Consider the following 19720-nt stretch of genomic DNA (forward strand, 5'->3'; position numbering starts at 1 on the left):
AGATTTTGATGAAAATCCTTCAAATTCCACTGAAGAATTACCTTCAAATACACAATTATAAGAACTTAAAAGTGCATACTTTCCCCTTTGATTTAAGATATGTACATTCATGTTAAAAATGTTTTACTTGTTTTACCAGTTTTATATTATTGCAACATTAGTTCATAGACAAGAGAGTTAACAAGAGGTGTAGAACTGATTTCAGATGTGGTAACCAAATAAAGCAGGCTAAAATTGAGAAATGTGCCTTTTTCAGCTGCTGTGCAGATCAAGACATGAGTAAATGATTAAACAATACATCTAAAATGCATTCATACTGGTAAAATTACACACACATAGACACATCACATTGAAGGCTTTATAGGTTAAACAAGGAATAGATAGAAAAGGAGGGTCTTAAGACCAACTCTTTTTCCTCTACTGACTGTCAGAGATAGATAATCCATTTTCTTTCTTTCTGTTATGATCTTATGGAAGGACATACTGGGAGTCCTGAAACTTACCACACTTGGGTGTAGTTCTAAGCAATGATTCAGAGATAATATGGGGCTTTTTGATTATATCTGCTGTCAATTCAGAGAACCTTTGGAACTTATAGACTTGGTTAGGGTGTTGCAGTACAATGCAAATGACTGATGCTTAGGTAAAAACCTGAGCACATTCATGAATTGTTCACAGAAACTCCAAACTTCTATGAAGTATGTGAGCAAACGGCAGTGGAGGTTCCAATGGAATGTGTCTTGAGTGACTTTCAGGTGATGGTTCTCCACCCATGATGAGAACTTATGCTCTGTGTAACATGGGAAGGAGAGTGAGGAACAAAGACTGCGTATCTTTGATTTCTGTGTATCATAGCCATAGTAGTAGTAAGAAAAGCTTTGTGTTCTCATATCCCAGTAAAATGGAAGTAAGAGTAGACCAAGAACTCACCCCTGACTCCTGACCTCTCGGTATCACCATGTAATAACCAATACATTTATTAAGGTTATGAGACATTGAAAGGGACCCTGTCCAGGCTACCATGTAAGATTACCCTTGAAGATATAAAGGAAACCTAGATATTAGAGTTCCTGATAGGAGTGTTGGAAAGACTGAAAACTGGGAAGGCTGGAAATAAGCATCTGTGTCACGGTACGGCCCCTCCTCCCAAGTGTCTCCCTGTGTGTTTGTGTTTGTGTGTGTGTGTTCGTCCGTGTGGCCATGCCCCGACTTACAAAGGATGCCTGGGAAAGGTAAAAAGAGGAAGGGAAAGAAGGGAAGTAAATGCCATCCTACAGCCCTTGCAGGGAAGCCCCACTGTTCTTGGGCACCCTCCAGACTCCCACAATTGCAGAGAGTGGTCCAGGTGAGTGTGGTCCAGGTGCGGAAGTGGAGGAGTCTGGCTACCGGGACTACTATAATGATTTCCAGTCCTCGGAGTTGGACTCCGTGGACTCCTCCCGTCCCGCAGAGAGACCTTCACTCATCTTGGCCTCGCTCCATGGGTCCACAATGGGGGAGGAACCCACTGGAGGATTTTGGGGGGGCCCTGTGTATGGTCTGGGGTCAGACTCTGCTGAGTTTTATGGAGACCAGCCAGACTACAATTCCCGGCACTCAGAGACGGACTCTGCTGGGTGCTATGGAGAATGATGAGCCTCCTGCAAGTACGTTACCGCCCAAGGCTCTGCCCAGGAGGTTTCACGTAGTCGCAAGCAAGCCAGCACGCACGAAACTCCTAGAGGCAACCTTGTCCGAGGAAACTCCGACTACTAGGGCATACAACCATGGAACTTGTGCGCCTGTACCTAAGCCTCGTAGAGGAAAGGGGGAGGCGACACCAGTGCCCACTCCAGAGACTGGCAAAGTAACTGGTGCGCCTCCTGAAATGGGTGCGCGGAAGTCACTGACCCCCAAATGGGTGAGGGGCGGGTACGACTCAAGCCCCGCCAACGACTGGGTGGACAGGCCTGGGGCTCCTGCCCGCTTGCCTGGACTCTTTAACAGTCCTTTATGTGGTTTTGTACCCCTCCCCATCACACTGTCTGTCCCAGTTGCTTTGTCCCCCTTGGTGTCTGTGCCTGTGCTGTCAGTGTGTCCGTCCCTGTGTCTGTTGTCATCCTGGTCCTTGTTCTTCCCCCCTCTGTCTTGCTGATGCTGGACCGTGTTGGGTCGCTCAGTCCTCCGGCTTCGCATTGGCTTTGGGGCCATAGCCCAATAGGCTGGCACGTCGGGAGTCTCACCGTTGAGGAGGGGCTCTGTCATGGTACGGCCTGTCCTCCCAAGTGTCTCACCATGTGTGTTTGTGTGTGTGTGTGTGTGTGTGTGTGTGTTTGTTTGTCTGTATGACCACACCCCCATGCATCACACCTGTTTGTAATTGTGTATATAAACCCCTATGGTTCTGTTGTCAGCATTTAATGTTACGCTAACTCAATGGCTACATAATCCTTGTACTCGGTGTAAATAAATGTATGTTCTTGTTTTCTGTAACTCATCCCCGCATCCTGCTTAGCCTCCTATTGTTACAATCTGATGGTTCACAGTGTTGGAGGTCTCAAAATAGGGCAAATATGATAATTCTATAATATATTACTAAAAGCTTCAGAGGACTGAAAAATTGAATGTTCTTGACTTCAAGTTGCAGGTACATGGCAATTTAAAATTATGATCACTAAACATTAGCATTGTATTTAAACATCTGTCCCAATATGTATGATCTTTGTATAAAAAGTGTGTGACATAATGTGACTCTAGTGGCTTCATCCAGAACCAAAAGCTAATGAAATACATAGCCATAATATATAGCCATGTATCCCTGGTATAGAGGTAAAGTCTGGATTTTGCAGACTGATGTAATAATTGTTGGGTTTATATTCAGTATAAAAATGGCTAGATTTTTTCCATTCATTTTATTTATTATGCATAGTGGTAATGGTATGCATAGTTTTGCATAGTTTTTGCATAGTATCCCTGAAATGATAATCTGTGTTGTAATGATGTGATTACCTATAAAACACCTTAGTTATCAATGACTATACCTGCTGTAATATTTTATATATGTGGTACTGGAACCATTGGTAAACCATTCCATTAAAGGTCTATGAGCCAATGTATGTAACACTGGAATTGCGTATCAGTGAATCTGAGCACACATGCACACATCTGTCATGCTGGTTTGTGTGGTGTGTACTTTGTACTGACCACCCTGATGGGATGCATGCTGTAGCCATCACGCCCTAATCTCATTGAGGCAGCCGCAGTGCAGGGCTTATGTGTCAGGTTTATTCAAAACATAGGAGCACTTGCTGCCACACATGCACAAACACACGTGCACCCCCATACATGCGCACACGCGTGCACACACACACACACACACACACACACACACACAGGCACACACACACACACACATGTACGCACACACAAATCTGGGACTACATGTGATGCATGTAAACATCACTGCTTCTGTTTTCTCCTTTGTTGAAATAATATATGTAATGATCTTTTTTCATTATGTGATAATTATGTTAAACTGCATAGAAATGAAATTAAATGAAATGAGATTTTCCTCACAAATAGAAGAACAAATGCAGTTGACCATAACAGTTTGCATCTAACCACAAAAATATGCAAATAAAAAGCATTTATAGTGAATACTTAAGAACAAAATCAACTGATAGCACTAGCTCTGGGAAACAGGATCCGTAAATGTTTAGCAAAATGGCTAACTGCTCCCTCTTTCATCTTAAAATAAAGCCTAGAATAAAACTTTGTCTTTCTGATTCCTTTTCTGGTGCATTGGCTTCCTCCCTCTGGGTAGAAGCCAAAAACCTCCCCCAAGTGGAGTTTAAGTATCTTAGGGTTCAAGTGATGGGAAGAGTGATAAGCATAGTTTCACTTTGTAAAACTGGTCACATTATTAGCTCTGATTTTCACCTTGCCTTAAACATACAATGCACTCTGTTTTTTATACATAGAGCTGATCCTTCCTAAGCAATTAGCTTCTGAGCATTAAGTAAAGGTGTTATTAAAACCTAAAATTCAGGGGGAGCACCGACAACAGTTAACAGTGACTCCACACATACATTCACTGTCGTGTCGGTTGTGTTATGTTGAATGTTGATTTGCAGAACCTGGCATTAGGGCAGTTTTGATGAAACCATTGGTAGGTGGCCATTTCTTCTATTAATATTTCACTTATCCTCCTGAAAATTGATGTTTGCAACATTTGTGATATTGATCTGATGAAAACAAAAAATTGGGATTCATTTCAGACTGTGACAATGTACATTCCGTGAAGCATATATTTATAGGAAATTGTTTGCTTTTAAATAGGTTCTAGATATTCAAACACACTTTATGATGGTGAGAGGGGACCTAGAGATATTGACATACTAACTAGCAACATTTAAGCATGTTTTAAGTTGAAGCTGTTTCAAATTGAAATTTAATCTCCTTCTTTCCAACACAAAGGGTGAAATTAGAATGACTAGATATAGGCATAAACTCAAGTGAAAGTTTAAAAATATCCACCCTCTAAAAACTAGACTCACACGTCACATTTCACATTTCAGGGGATAAAGCAAGACTTTATTTGATGTTAGACTCTGGGTTTGACCTTTCTTATTCAACTTTAAAAAAATATTGGTGGTATTTTCTACTGTAATATTTCTCTTCTTGTGTAATTGCTAATACATTTTGTGTCATCTCTGTTTTAATTCACCTGATTCAGCTCAATACTCACCTTGATAATAAAAAAAACCCTTGTCATTCTATTTAGATTTCAACTGCTCATTGTATTTGCTAACTGTACACATTATATAAACAGGTAAAGTTATTTAAGCCCTGCCACAGAGCACTCTGGGCCAGAGGGCATTCTGGGTTGAGCTTCTTAAAAATGTCCCTCATCATCATCTGCTCTTGGTCCTCGTACCTTCACCCTATTTACTGGGTTCCCCAGTTATAACCCTACAATTCATGAGCGCAGCTGTTACATAGACAGCAAGCTCACGAATGTTTACTGGCTCATTGCTTCAGAAGATGAGAACTTATGTAGAAATGGAAGAGAGCTTTGACAGTACCAAAGCCATAGCTGTCATTTTTAAGACAACTATCATAAACTGGATCTATCAGTAAGGTGAGTTTGCTTCATGGGCTATTCGCCGATGGAATTTTTTTCACTGGTGGAGATAATGAGCTGAGTAGGCAGTCACAAGATCATTACAATAACAGTGGAATGCACAGAGTCATAGTCAAATTGTTGTGTAAATAGAAGGCAAAACTAAGGAATGCAGCCTGAGAGGTGACAAAGTCTTGCTAAATTTGTCTCCGTTCTTAGTCTATCATTGATTTTGTAAAACTTCTAATATCAGACTCAGCACTCATGTTGCTGTAATATCTCCTGCAAACAAATCTCCCACAAATACAGATGTTTAGATTTTTTAGGTAATAATTACTCCAGACTGAGGGAATGTCAATGTACCCACACTGTCCAGAACATAATGTGCAGGCACATTCTTTACTACAGAACACACATTCTTGGTTCATTACAAATTGACATATTGTATGTTATATATGGCAAATAGCCTCTGGGAAAATATGCCATATGCAATGTCTGATATTTTCTGTCTCCCATCTTAATTCCCTTTCTGAGCAGTAGTGTTTCACTGCAAGTTATTGCTTCACATAGTGCACTTTAAAAGAGTAACAACCATACCACATGCTTGGAATTCCACTGTTGAAATACTGGATACCCAACATGGAGATATTTCAACCTTCTGATTTTCTGTTATTTTAGAACTTATTGGTTAGGTTACGAGAGAAAGGTAGCAAAGTTATTGCAACATGAACTAATACAGATGCAGAGTTGAGAGATAATTTAATACCAAAAAACTGAAGCTTTAAATAAATAAAGCAACAAATAAGGAAATGAACCTTTAAAATATCAATCACAAGTTTCCACCAAAAAAAACATTTAAAATATCAATAAATTAATTAATAAATAAGGATTTTTGAGTTTGTTCAACTATAGAGTCATAAAGTTATATTGTAAGTTTTAAAGTTATATTTTTGCACACACATGCAAACTATTGTAAGACTGTTTCGCAGTACAGAAAGAGGTTCAACAAACTCACCACTGTTATTTAAAAGCACTTAAATAAACCTAAGCACAGAAAATATCCTGTTCAATATTTATATTGACCCATTAGCCCAGCCAGTAAGACTGCGGGAACTTGAAGCAAGTGATGAAGTGCTGCCATTAGTCAAAAAAACATATTGATGTTTTACTTTTAAAGTTGTAGTGTCTGAGAAATGTTTGGAGGTTTACCAGATTTTCATTGCAGTAGCAGGTGTCTAGCCAATAAAGAGAATGTTGGTATATCTAAACAAGTGGAATTATATTGTGTCTAATCCCTAGACATATCAAATATTGCTATGGTAGGGAAGGGCTCTAATTTAATTTCTAATATGGCAGATTTTGTGGTAATGTAATTTACCTGATGCTTTTATTCACAGCGACTTACAATTATGAGTGAGTACAACTTGAGCAACTGAGGGTTAAGGGACTTGCTCAGGGACCCAACAGTGGCAACTTTGCAGTGGTGGGGCTTGAATCAGCTACCTTCCAATTATAAGTCAAGTACTTTAACCACTGAACTACCACTGCCCAATTTAGAAATTCATTATACATCATATACATTACATATGTATAAAGGATTTGACTATCTATCTACACACAACAACAAGGCAAAACATGTTTTTTTAATGTTCTGCAAATGTATTAAATTTAATAAACTGAAAATTTTCATTTACATAAGTATTCAGACCCTTTGCTTAGTACTTGTTTAAAATACTTTTAGAAGCAAATGACAGCTTCAAGTCTTCTTGGAAGTTATCCTAATAGCTTGACACACCTTTCTGTTTTAAATGTCTCCCCTTCATCTTGGAAGAATTGTCCAAGCTCATATGGACAGTGTCAGTAAACAGCCATTCTCAGTTCTTTCAAGCTCTGGTGGGTTAAAGTAGAAATTTAAGCCTTCACCCCAGTCCTAGTTGTTGGGCACTTAGAAAAACCTTTTCACCCAGGACTGCGCTACAGCCATCTTTCCCTCTATCCTAACTAGGCTCCCAGTCTCCATCACAGAAAAACATCCCCACAGCACGATACTGCCACCACTGTGTTTGACTGTAGGGATGGTATTAATGAGGTGATGCTCAGTACTTGGTTTCCTTCATACACATGAACAAATAGTTCCAGCTTCATTTCATCAGACCAGAGGATTTTGCTTTTCATTGTCTGAGATTTGTTCAGATCAATTTTGGCAAAATCCAAGAAGGCTTTAAAATAGCTTTTACTGAGCAACGGATTCTGTCTGGCCACTCTACCACAAGTGTTACAGGACAGAAAAGGTAAGTCACTCGCAGATAAAGGGAATTAATTTATTTACACAGAGAATGAAGTTAGAGAGAGAATCCAAAACATCAGAGAGAGAGCCAGGTAGTTCAAAAATCCATTATCCCGAGAGTAAAGTACAACCAGGCAAGCAAATCGGAAGGGAGAGACAAAAAGCAAAAATCTAAAAAACACAATAGGTTCAAAAGCACAATACAGGCACAGAAGCATAAAATTAAAAAAAAAAAACACTATGAAGAGTAGAGACAGTTCTTTGCAGGGATACAATGAAACAGACAGGTTTACATAAGCATGAATAATAAACAGGTGTAATCTAGCCTGATTGGTAGAGTGCTGTACTAATGGTCATCCTTCTTCAGGATTCTCCCATCTCCACAAAGGAACTCTGCATCTCATTCATAGTGTCCATTGGGTCCTTGGGTATTTGTTTGATCATAGCCCTGTATTCACAGTTTTTAGTTTACCTGGGTAGCCAGTTCTAGGAAGACTGTTAGTGGTTCCAAACATCTTTCATTTGAGAATGATGGAGGCTACTATGCTCCTGGGCACTTTCAATCCTGAAGATATTTTCTTGCATTCTCACCCAGACCTGTGACATGACATAATCCTGTCTCACAGGTCTACAATTCTCTTAACATCATGGATTGGTTTTTATTCTAAAATACACCATCACCTGTGAGATTTTGCATAGGGAGATCTGAGCCTTTCCTAATTATGTCTAATCAGTTCATTTAGGCACAGGTGGAATCCAATTTGTAGAAACACTTCAGGGACCATAGATAGATGTAGGATGCCGCAGAGCTTAGTTGTGAAAGTCATAACAATGGAGCTGAATGCTTATGCAAATGAAGCATTTTGTTTTAATAAAACAAAACAGAAAAAAAAATGTGTTTCATCATTGCAGAGTATTGTGTGTAGATTAATGACAAAAATTAGTTATAGATATACCATTCAGCTATAATATTAAAAACTGACGTGAAATGAAGAACATTGATTATCTCATTACATTGGCACCTGTCAAGGCTGGGACATATTATGCAAAAAGTGAATAGTCAGTTCTTGTGGTTGATGTGCTGGAAGCAAGAAATGAGAATCAGAGCTGGACCATGGAGCAATAGAAGAAGGTGGCCTGTGTACATGGATAAGAGGGAAACCTCCTTCATTAGGTTAATGCACCCTGCAAAAAATAGTCAGGAATGTTTTGAGGATCATGACAAAGAATTCCAGGTGTTGACTTGGCCTAAAAATTCCCCAGATCTCAATCCAGTCAAGCATTTGTGAAGGTCAATTTACGATCTGCTATTAACATCTTGGTGCCAGAAACCACAGGTTACTCTCATAGGTCTTGTGTAGTCCATTTCTCTACAGCCCAGAGCTGTTTTAGAGGCACAAGGGGGACCTACACATATTAGGAAAGTGGTTTTAATGTTTTCTATATACAAGTACTGTGTAAAAGTCTTAAGCCACCATTAGATTTGTTGTTTTAGCAATGGTATTATGACCATAGATAATTATTTCTCAGTCTCTTTATTAGAAAATACAGAAATTTTGTATGCAGTATTTTAAAAAATGGAAAAAAAGTGTCCTCCCTGGACACTTGAGCAATAGCAGGAACCTGGTTCACTTAAACCTAAATAGAATGGAACCTGAATGGAATGGTACCAGGAGATTACTTCAGAAAACTTCAGGGCAGTCTCCCCAAAAGAGTTCATGTATGCTTAGTGCCAAGGGAGGTCACACTAAATACAAACGTTTGAGTTTTGCGGGGGTTTTTTTTATTTATTTCATATATATATATACAAATCATGGGAAAAAATTATGAACTCCAAATAATTGGCAAATATCAAGTTGCCTTTATCTCATATACTTACATATAGTTTAATGCAATTTTTTAAAAATTACAAATCAAAAGCTGGTCTTAGCTGTCAGGATTGACCCCAAACAATATTAATGTTTTCTGCTTGTGCAATAAAGACCACTATAGCCATCTGAATGTAATTGGATCCACAAATAGCCGCTAATACAGGCTGGCTGACAGTGCACATTAACTGCTAAAGGGTAATTATGTTCTTTTGCACAGAAACAAGACTTGTCTACCTTGTCTAGACATGTCTAGATTACATTCTTGTCTGCAATAGTTTTAATCTCGATGAAAGTGTTGCCATGTTTATGAGTGGTTATGCATTTACGTAAGTAAATTTACATATGTGCATGCATTTGTCTGTACAGCAGTTATTGTTTATGACAGCCCTCCCCCTCTAGGTTTTGGCTTCTCTGAGGACATACTAAAAGCCATCTTCCATTCATTGCCTTCCTTAATCCTAAAGATTGTAGGCACTGTATAAGTCTAATTTAGTACTAAGCCTCCCTCAGTTGCTCGGGGGTTGCGGGGGCTAGCAGTAGCGTGTGGGGCTACATCTCTAACAGGACATTTAAGCCCCAGTAATCCCTCCATCAAAGGCAGCAATGTTTTTCTTCCAGAAGGCGGTCGTAGGTGATGGCAAGGTGGACAATGTTGTTCAAAGTCGCTGCCTCCTGTTTCCAGGAAATCTGCCTTCAGCTCCCCTCATAGACCCTTGACGAAGGCATCCACAAGCACTGGTTCATTACATGAGAACTGGTTCAAGCATGGAAGCGGCTAGCATCCAGATGTAGTCTGCCGCTGAGTGGGAGCCCTGCCCCAGGCACCACCCTTTTCAACTCGTAGACAAAGTCAAGGTAGTCAGAAAGCAGAAAGGAGCAGGACACTAGTACAATCCCCGAGGCCTTGACCCTCCACATGATACAGTCAATGATAAAGGCCACCTTAGCATGGTCAGGCAGGTGGGTTTGGTAAGCAAAGTAGAGCTCATATTGAACTATTAACCTTTGGGATCCCCACCATAGACTTTGTGGGTGGTGATATGACCGAGCAGCCCCTCGGCTACCAAGGTGCTTGTGTTTGCACCAGCCCAAGTAGCTGAAATCAAGGAGAAACTGTCCATGCAGTGGATGAGGCAGTCAACTTCAGACTGGAGCTCACTGAGTTCCTGCTGCTGGCTTCTGAGAGCAGCTATCTAAGCAGACATAATTTGTCATAACATTTTATTCCACTTATATAAAGTGTCATAACATTAAAATATCTAAAATATGTCACTTGATGTAGTTAAGTAAATTTCACATCAAAACTGACAATCGCAGCTTAGATGTTTTACAATGTGTTTATAAATGTTTTTGGATGTTTAAGTCAGGTATCATGAAGGCCTTTTGTGTCTCCTACTAAATGAAGGATCATGTATCATTCTAAACCATGCCAAATGGTTTAACTTTGGTGTGTAGTTGGGAATCCTTCAATTGCTCCTCCTTTCTAGATAAGTGGGGATGAGTGGGGAAGGAGCATCTGTGACTTAGAATCTTGATAGCTTAGATGTCTCCTCCTCTCTGTATTCTTTTGTGTGTGTGTGTGTGTGTATGTGTGTGTGTGTATGTGTGTGTGTGTGTGTGTGTGTGTGTATGTGTGTGTGTGTGTGTGTGTGTGTGTGTGTGTGTGTGTGTGTGTGTGTATGTGTGTGTGTGTGTGTGTGTGTGTGTGTATGTGTGTGTGTGTATGTGTGTGTGTGTGTGTGTGTGTGTGTGTATGTGTGTGTGTGTGTGTGTGTGTGTGTGTGTGTGTATGTGTGTGTGTGTGTGTGTGTGTGTGTGTGTGTGTATGTGTGTATGTGTGTGTGTGTGTGTGTGTGTGTGTGTGTGTGTGTGTGTGTGTGTATGTGTGTGTGTGTGTGTGTGTGTGTGTGTGTATGTGTGTATGTGTGTGTGTGTGTGTGTGTGTGTGTGTATGTGTGTGTGTGTGTGTGTGTGTGTATGTGTGTGTGTGTGTGTGTGTGTGTGTGTGTGTATGTGTGTATGTGTGTGTGTGTGTGTGTGTGTGTGTGTATGTGTGTGTGTGTGTGTGTGTGTGTGTGTATGTGTGTGTGTGTGTGTATGTGTGTGTGTGTGTGTGTGTGTGTGTGTGTGGAGGAAAATAACTCTGCACCCACATGACACATTACAGGTTCTCATCATTTGCCACTTCAGCCACCCATCACTTTTTCCATATAGCCCTGACACCTCTTGTTAACCCCTCTCTTTCTCATCCTTTCCTAATTCTGGGTATCATTCCTGAAATACCTTTCCCACTCCTCCTTTCTGATGTGTCCTGATATTTCTAACTAGTCTGTGTGATCCCTCCCATTTTCTGCTCAGGTCCTAATCCCTCCAAAGCCTGTATTTGGGTTATTCTTATTTCACTTCTATTCCCATTCACTGTCTCACTTGTCAGCTTTTCAAAAAATCTGATAAGGTCCAATTTCCATTATCACTATGTTTACATAGGATTAAATAAACCATGATAATCATCTTGAAGAACTAGAGTGAGAACACATTATTTACTCTCCTGTCCCTGCATATTTGCATATTTTGCATTTTTGCATCTGCATTTTCCTGCATGTATGGGAGTTTACTTCTATTTCCCAATTAGATCTCTGAGAGGTTGTATTCATCTGAATCCATAAAAGACAGCAATAAGACAGTGATACACTAATACTAAGTGTTTATCTGGCCAGACACAAATGAACACTGTAAGGGTGTTTTCAGAATGTGTTCACTCAAAACAGTGCTTTTTGCTGTTTAAACGGGCCTATGTGGCTTTCCAGTTAGGGTGTATGGCTCTTTGTTTGTAGACGTTCAATAAATATGGAGCAATTGAAAGCACATATCACAATTAAGGAATGCATGTACAGTAAGGGAATATGCTAGAATGTGAGTTCATTATTTTGGTGTAAGGAGAGCCTCAGTAGCCCCAATTCTCTGTTCCCAGGCTGTTTTGCTGACAGCAGTAGGATCCGAGCTGTGTGTGAGGCAGTCGGGGGGAGACTTCCTCTACTTTAATTCCTATTAGTAAAGGGCCTCTGTCATCCTCTGCCAGAGGAGGTTTATAAGGATACGTGTGTTGCCCTGAAAATAATGGCTAGAGTTGTGCATAGCTCCTGCTGGGACCAAACGTGAACACATCTCTAATGGACAGAGACAGAGAAAGAGACAGGCTGTGAAGTCGGACAGGCTAAGGGCATTGTGGAAACTGTAAGAGGAATCCAGGAAGGAAGTTTCTTTACTAAATGTAAACTTTGGGATTCATGGCAGGACTGCATATAGCACTCTATGATTGTTAGAAGCCAATTTCTTGATTTCTTAAATGATTGAATGGGGTATTCAAACCATTTCATACATCTGACCAATGTATACATGTAAGAAAAGCAGGATGAAAAGGTGATGAAGGACTATGCATGCTGTGATTTCACCTTTGCTTAATTAATCCATGAATGTGAATAGTTCAGTTGTGCCAGATATCTCATTGGCACAATTCTTACAGCAGTCTTAGAAGTGCTTCCTTTATAGTGTTTCCATAATGATTACACCTGGAGACCAGAGGGGAAGGGGAACTCCATAGGAGCATGCACTGGGAATTTGTAGTGTTAAATTTAGCACAGCAACACAAAGAAGAAACTAATAAGTGCTGGAATGCTGCGTCGCAGGTTAACACAGCAAGGACAGGGAGAGCAGACTCCCATGCCTGGAAATAAGGACAAAGATCCCAGGACCAGGGAGAAGGAGAAGGAAGGGAGAGAGCGCTGTGGAGAGCATGGTCTACTAAAAACTGCAGTAGAAAAATGAGAAGATAAGATAGCTCAAACTTTAGTGATGCTGAAGGAAAATGCAGATGCAAAAATACAAAATATGCAAACATGCAGGTACAGGAGAGTAAATGATGCGTTCTCACTGTAGTTCTTCAAGAGGGTTGTTCAACAGATTATCATGGTATGTCAGGGTAGGTCATGGTATGTCAGGGTAGGTCAGGGTACTGCATAATAATTTAGAAAATTCTTATATACATCCAAAAGGATCTCACTTAAGAGCTAGAGAATATATGCATAACTCCATGATTACAGTGTCATGGAACTCCATACGTATTCATAAAAATCTTATAAACTGCTAAATGGAGCTCAATTTACATAAGGGTATGTTGGAATAAGCATTTATAAATGTTTGTGTATGCTTAAGTCGGTTGTCATGGAGAGCTTATGTAGTTGTCATGTAGCCTTCTAAACCAAGCCCTTCAGTAAAGTGTTACAAAATGTTCATTATTTCTGCATTTTGCAACATATATAATGGTTTATTAACCTGGGAGCTGTTAAAAAAAATAATCTTTTCATGAACAATAAACCCCACAGATCTTAAAATTGATTCTAATTTATGAATATTGGTTTTTACTTTAGTGCTTTAAAGCAAGGTACATAGAATGAAAAGAGAAGAAAGTTACAGTATCACTATTCTGATGATGTAGGGTTGGTTTAATCCTAAAGTGGTCCTGTAGTACAGCTTCCTGGTTAGATTAGGAGGTCTAAATAACTAAGTCAATGAATATTAATAACAATGTAAACTTGTAACATTCATCATTTGCAATAAGGACATTTAAAACATTCTTTAACAGCAGTGAAGGAAATAATCTATAAGTAAGGTACATGGGTTTGAAATATGATATATAGGCATATTCAGCAAATCAGTAACACTGGTTATATATAACACTGATTATATTAACCCATTATTAATCCATGACCTGATGGTTTTCCTGCTTGCTGTATGAAGTCCAAACTTTGTGGACAGTAATCAGCAATAGTTTAGAAATCTATGCATAAAATAGTCACAGTAGTCTATCAGCTGAATTGCAGTATATTTGTCTCCTAAAAGTGCAGTGATGAGAATTTTACTTTGTGTTATGAATGCTGCAGTACTGATTTATTAATTTAAATGAAACATACAATGGCAGTAAAGATCACTCAGTGACACCAAAGTTGATTGTTCCAAAGCTTACTGCTGCAATATTTGATTAAACATGCACTAGCAGGGCCAAACATAGGTAGAGCTTTTACTAATATAAATATGCCCTTAAATATCTCCATATGAACAACTCAAACAAGATTTGCAAGCTATATGTACTTTCTGAAAATTTGATATCCTTATTACATGGCTGGAATTCTGAATTCCTCTCTCCCAAGTCAACTTAAGCCTCTTTAAAAAATCCCCAAATGAAATGGATCATATAGTTTTTCAGGTGAACACACAGTGGTGTCTTGTTGTGAAACTGAATTTGCAAAACTTTGTATTCTGATCCTACCCTGTTTCTGTTCACCCAGCACAGCTAAAAAGAATACCATTGCTATTAAATCACCACTCCTTCTGTATTAAGGGAAGAATTGATATAAAATCAAATTTACTACCCTGAGAAGACATGGTAGAGATGAGGTGTAGATGTAATTCCTTACACGAGTGCATTGCCCAGATATCTCATTAATATAGTTATTAGACATTTAAAAACACAATTTTATACAAGATTTTAGTTTTATGCATTTGGTTCTGTACAAACATATAAACTCTTTTCCAGAGGAATTATGCCTATTTGATAACACATGCTAAGTGTAATGAGTTACATTATGCAAACAAACACAAACATGGGAAAAGTTGTCAGTTTACCAAGCAGAAAAGATTCTTAAACAGATTCCTTTTCAGCAGCAGTTAAAACTGGTAACTGCATCTTGATTGAACTATTTTAATCCATTTTCATTCTCTGCTGATCTATAATGTCTCTGAATCTGGCTCATTGTTTAAATGCCACCACAATTAGCACAAGCAAATTTGTAGAACTGTTAGCAGATGCCAAGCAGACGGGCGGGGGGTGGAGGGGGGATAGTGAGATAGAGGGAAAGAGATAGAGGGCAGAGTAAGGGAGGGAGAGAGAGAGAGAGAGAGAGAGAGAGAGAGAGAGAGAGAGAGAGAGAGAGAGAGATGAAGCAGGACTTTTGTGTGCAACTCCAATCCCCACTGTGCAACTGTCAGAAGTGTTTTTGGTGCAGACTATCAGGTCATTCATTAGCTGGTGGCTGCATCGCTTTGAGTGTTTGAGACTGTAGCTTGGAAGCTACAGACCCTTCTTCCTTTACCACCTTAAGACTGATCAGAAGAACAGCTTACAAATTAAAAAAATTAATGTTTTCATTGATTTTATACAAGATTTTAGTTTTATGCATTTGGTGCATTTATGCAGTTTATGCATTTTACTGAGGCAGAGGTACAATGGGAGTAGTTTTTAAAAAATAGACGCAGTCAAAAATACATACTGAGGTGCTTTTCAAAGCAACAACTGCCAGGTTTTTTTTGGGGGGGGTGGGGGGGGTGCTACTACAGTCACAGCTGTCTTGTGAGTACACTGTATGACTCATAATGCAAACACAGAACAGATGACTGTTCAAGATGTTCAAGCCTATCTATCCCAAACAGGTGCCACCTTCAATCCAATTTAATTTATCTTTAAACTCCAACTGTGGTTTTAAGTGTTATTTTAACATAATAAGGCTGATCTGAGTTCAGGGAACATCCCTTGGGTGGGGACAGGAGGAGAGCTGAGACCAAAGTTTCCATGGCAACAGTGCCAGGGCAGAGTGCGTGTTTATGTACTCGCTGTCAGGGCGTATATAAAGCAGCACTTACTATAGCACCCATACTTTTATAGCTACTGAGAGTGAGAAGGAGAGAAAAACTGCAAATGAGTGTTAGGAACCCCAAGCTTATTCCATATGTAGCAGCAGGTTTGACACCCCAGCGCAAGCTCACACTACACATCAGAAGCCAACTTTAACAGATAAGTGATTAAAGGTAACGGTGCTGAAACATAACTCAGGTTATACTGTACACTGTATGCCCATGTTTTTAATTATGTAATTGGTATTAATGGTAAATGCACTGATAGAAAACGTGTCTGCAAATGAAATCCATTTTAAATAGGTGAAGGTGATAAAAAAATTCATCCATCATGCAAAAATGTTTTTGTTCTTTGTTTTTAATTTGGCATTAAACAATGTGAACTTAGAACACATAAGGAAAACCAGAGACATCAGCATCATATGTCAGCCCACAATCAAGGAAACCAAGCAGCTATGTAACAGACATTCAGAACAGCACTGAAGAAAATCCTATTATAGTGTTATAAGGCTGATCTAAAGAGAGAAGGGTGTTCTCTCTTTAGAGAATTCAGCATTTTTTCACAGCGTATGAAGAGCCAGATAAATAGTACAGTTAAGGAGAAGTGGAAGCAAGCTCTTGACGGTTCCTGATCTGAATTTACAATGGCATAGTCGACTTGTCTCTGCTATGCAATTAGTGCTCTATAAAACGGGCTGTGGATATCACCCAAGATAAATCTTATCTAACATCTTATGCTCATTTTTCTCACATCTCACTATGTAGCCAGAATACTTGATATACAATAACCACTAAACTAAATGATGTACAGCCTGTAAAATTAAAATAAATTTAATTCATTTTAAAATCATGGAGAGACTTCGTGCTCCATGACTTTAATTGCTGTGTTAAGAAACATTTTAATCGAGAAAGGGAAAAATGCATATTTAAGTGGAAACACAAGAAAAACAAATCTGCTTGGTTTCATACTACGAGTGCACATCACTTTTCCATTCACACAACTCCAGTCTCTCTCTCACCCCTTTGTCTTTTTGGTTGAAGACATTACAGTCTCAAAATGTTTAAAGCTTTTGGGATTTAGTTTCATATGACAAAATAGAAAACAAACATTAAAGCACGGAGCTTTTTTCTTAATTGGTTCTAGCCCTTAAATGCGAGTTCTCTAAAAAAAAGATTTTTCATAATTTTCTAACTAGTAGGTCAAAAACACAAGTAGGTGAGATATTAGCAAAATGTAATAATTATTCTGTTGTTTCTTCATTTAGGATCATGGAACAGATGTTATGCTTCGATAAGAATACTCTCAGACAGTTTTACATTATTGTAAATTATTTCTTTGAAATGAGCATATTCATATGTGTTTAAATGTAGATTCTTTACCCTGTGTTTTGTCTCTGACCCACTGAAAGTCTAACAAACTTCACATGCTCCTTCCACAACATTAAGAAATAAGAACACAAAAGAGAAGGAGAAATGAAACAACATTAATAATAAACATTAGAATATTAATAGTAATATTTAAAAAATGAAAACACATATGTTTTCCTTGGGCTGCAGGAGGTACTGCAGTTTTGTGGGAATAGAGCTCAGAAGAAAGCAAGTTTTACAAAAAGAACAACCAAATAACTGCATTTTAGCAAGGAGAAACCTATGATCTACCACTGTACCTGCTATATAGATAAACATTTAAAAATCTTCAATGTTACATTTGTTTTCTTTTGGTATCAATTTTTCTTCATTTCTTTACACTTGAAATCAGCTCGGGCATTAAGTCTGTTGGTTTGAGCTGCAGTTATTGGGGGAAAACTTTAACATTCATCAGCATTACAAAGGTAAACCTGAAGCACAGAAGGGTATCTTTAGGAAAGCAGGTGGACTTCCTTTAGCTAGTACACAAGATGTAGTAGGTTTTGTATATACCATATACCAGGTTTTGTATATACCATATACCATGATCAACATCTTGACTGACCTTACAGAATTTACAAGTGACTTCAGGCCTCAAACAACTTGTAAGGCTTTGAAACAGATTGCTTTCCTGATACCCTTTGTAGTGGCGTTCCTGATACTTCACAATAAAACAGTCAAGTTCTTTGGTTCCATTTGTAAATTACTGTAAAAATGAAGTTCCCTCGAGTCTGTTTTGTAAGGTAATTTTAGAAAATACGACCACTACTAGCCCAAGGTCTAACCATTTGTTATCCAATCACAGGGCATACACATCCATCCATCCATCCATACATACATACATACATACATACATACATACATACATACTGCATAACATACATGTACGATTCATGTATAATGCACATACATGTGTGTTTCTGTGCTTTGGTTGGTGGAATTTTACAAAGGATAAAGACTATGAATGTTAAAACAGGTAAAAAAAGGTATTTGGTTACAGTATTATTACTCTACTTATTTGGCAATTTTGAATCACAATAAGAGGATGCAGCTGGTCTTTCTCTGGTATCAACATAGAAAATCTTATTGAAAATATATCCCATTTCTATTTTGGTTATTTTTTTAAAGTTAAATGGTATATTCAAGCAAAAAATGTAACTGTTCCATGTCATTCTAAGGAAGTCAGAATGAGGATTTAATTGACCATTTACAAACTGCCAATTAAGGCTTATTCAGGCCTCCTTATATTTTAAAGGCAAAAAAACTGGTACCAAGCTTTTTGGTTTACTTCAATTAAAGCACTTTTGACATGATTTCCCCTAGGAACAGGAATGGGAAAAATGTCACAACAGAGTAAGTATTTTAAAAGGATATGGATGAGAAAAAGAATAAAAACCACTTTCATTTTTACATCTTTGGATATCATTAAGCATGGTTTTCATTTTAAAAGCTTTTTTTTGGATATGCTCAGAATCTGGTGCCATGCCCATTAGTTCAAAGATGAGAGAGTATGAGACCACATTCGCTCAGTGAGCTCAAAACATTCTTGACCGTCTCGCAGCACCTGCAAGTTCCCATGGCAACCGATTTGGCATCTGAAGAGCTGACCTATTGGCTTGGCTTAAAAGCTTTGGGTCAGCTTTGGCAGGCTTCCTCTGGTCTCTGAGCAGCTGGAAATAAGACGCACACACTCTCCTGATCTTTTAGTTGCACAGTTTTTAGAGGGGAGTCTCCACAGAAAGGCCAGAAGATATCTAATTTCCCACAAGGCAGCAAGAAAATGATAAACTAAGGTCCATACTTTCCATGAAGTATTAATAAATTAAATCTCATTTTGTCTTTTTCAGGTTGGTAAAATTAGGCAGGAGTCTTTCCTCAAATGTGGGAAATGGCAGGATCCAAGTTCCCTTTACTGTGGGATAACTGGGACACTTTCCCACTGCCCACCTGCTAATCTGCTCTAAGGCAACTTCAAAGGATGTTGGTCCTGATCCGATGACATGATAACATGCAAGTTGACAGGCAGCTGTGGAAATCCAAGGTTGTTTTGGTCCACTACGGCTAAATCCGATTGAAGGCAGCGATAGTGGTGTGCCAAACCAGGGTGGAGCTCTTCATGGCAGTAACCTGGTGGGCATCCTGAGTGCGGGTTCTGGAGGTGGCTGCCACTGGCACCAGCATTGGCACACAGAGGAAAGGGGGGGGGGGGGCACACTGAGCAAACTTCACAGAGTGAACATCAATTACCTCAGTTCCCACCATGACACTCACTGAAAACCGATCCTACTCTGAGAAGTTTGATCAATCCAGGATCTTTTTTTTTTTTTTTTTTTTTTTTTTTTTTTTTCCCAATTTATTTATTTATTT

The sequence above is a fragment of the Electrophorus electricus genome, chromosome 2, assembly GCF_041902795.1.
Source record: "Electrophorus electricus isolate QZ-2024a chromosome 2, ASM4190279v1, whole genome shotgun sequence".
NCBI lineage: Eukaryota > Metazoa > Chordata > Actinopteri > Gymnotiformes > Gymnotidae > Electrophorus > Electrophorus electricus.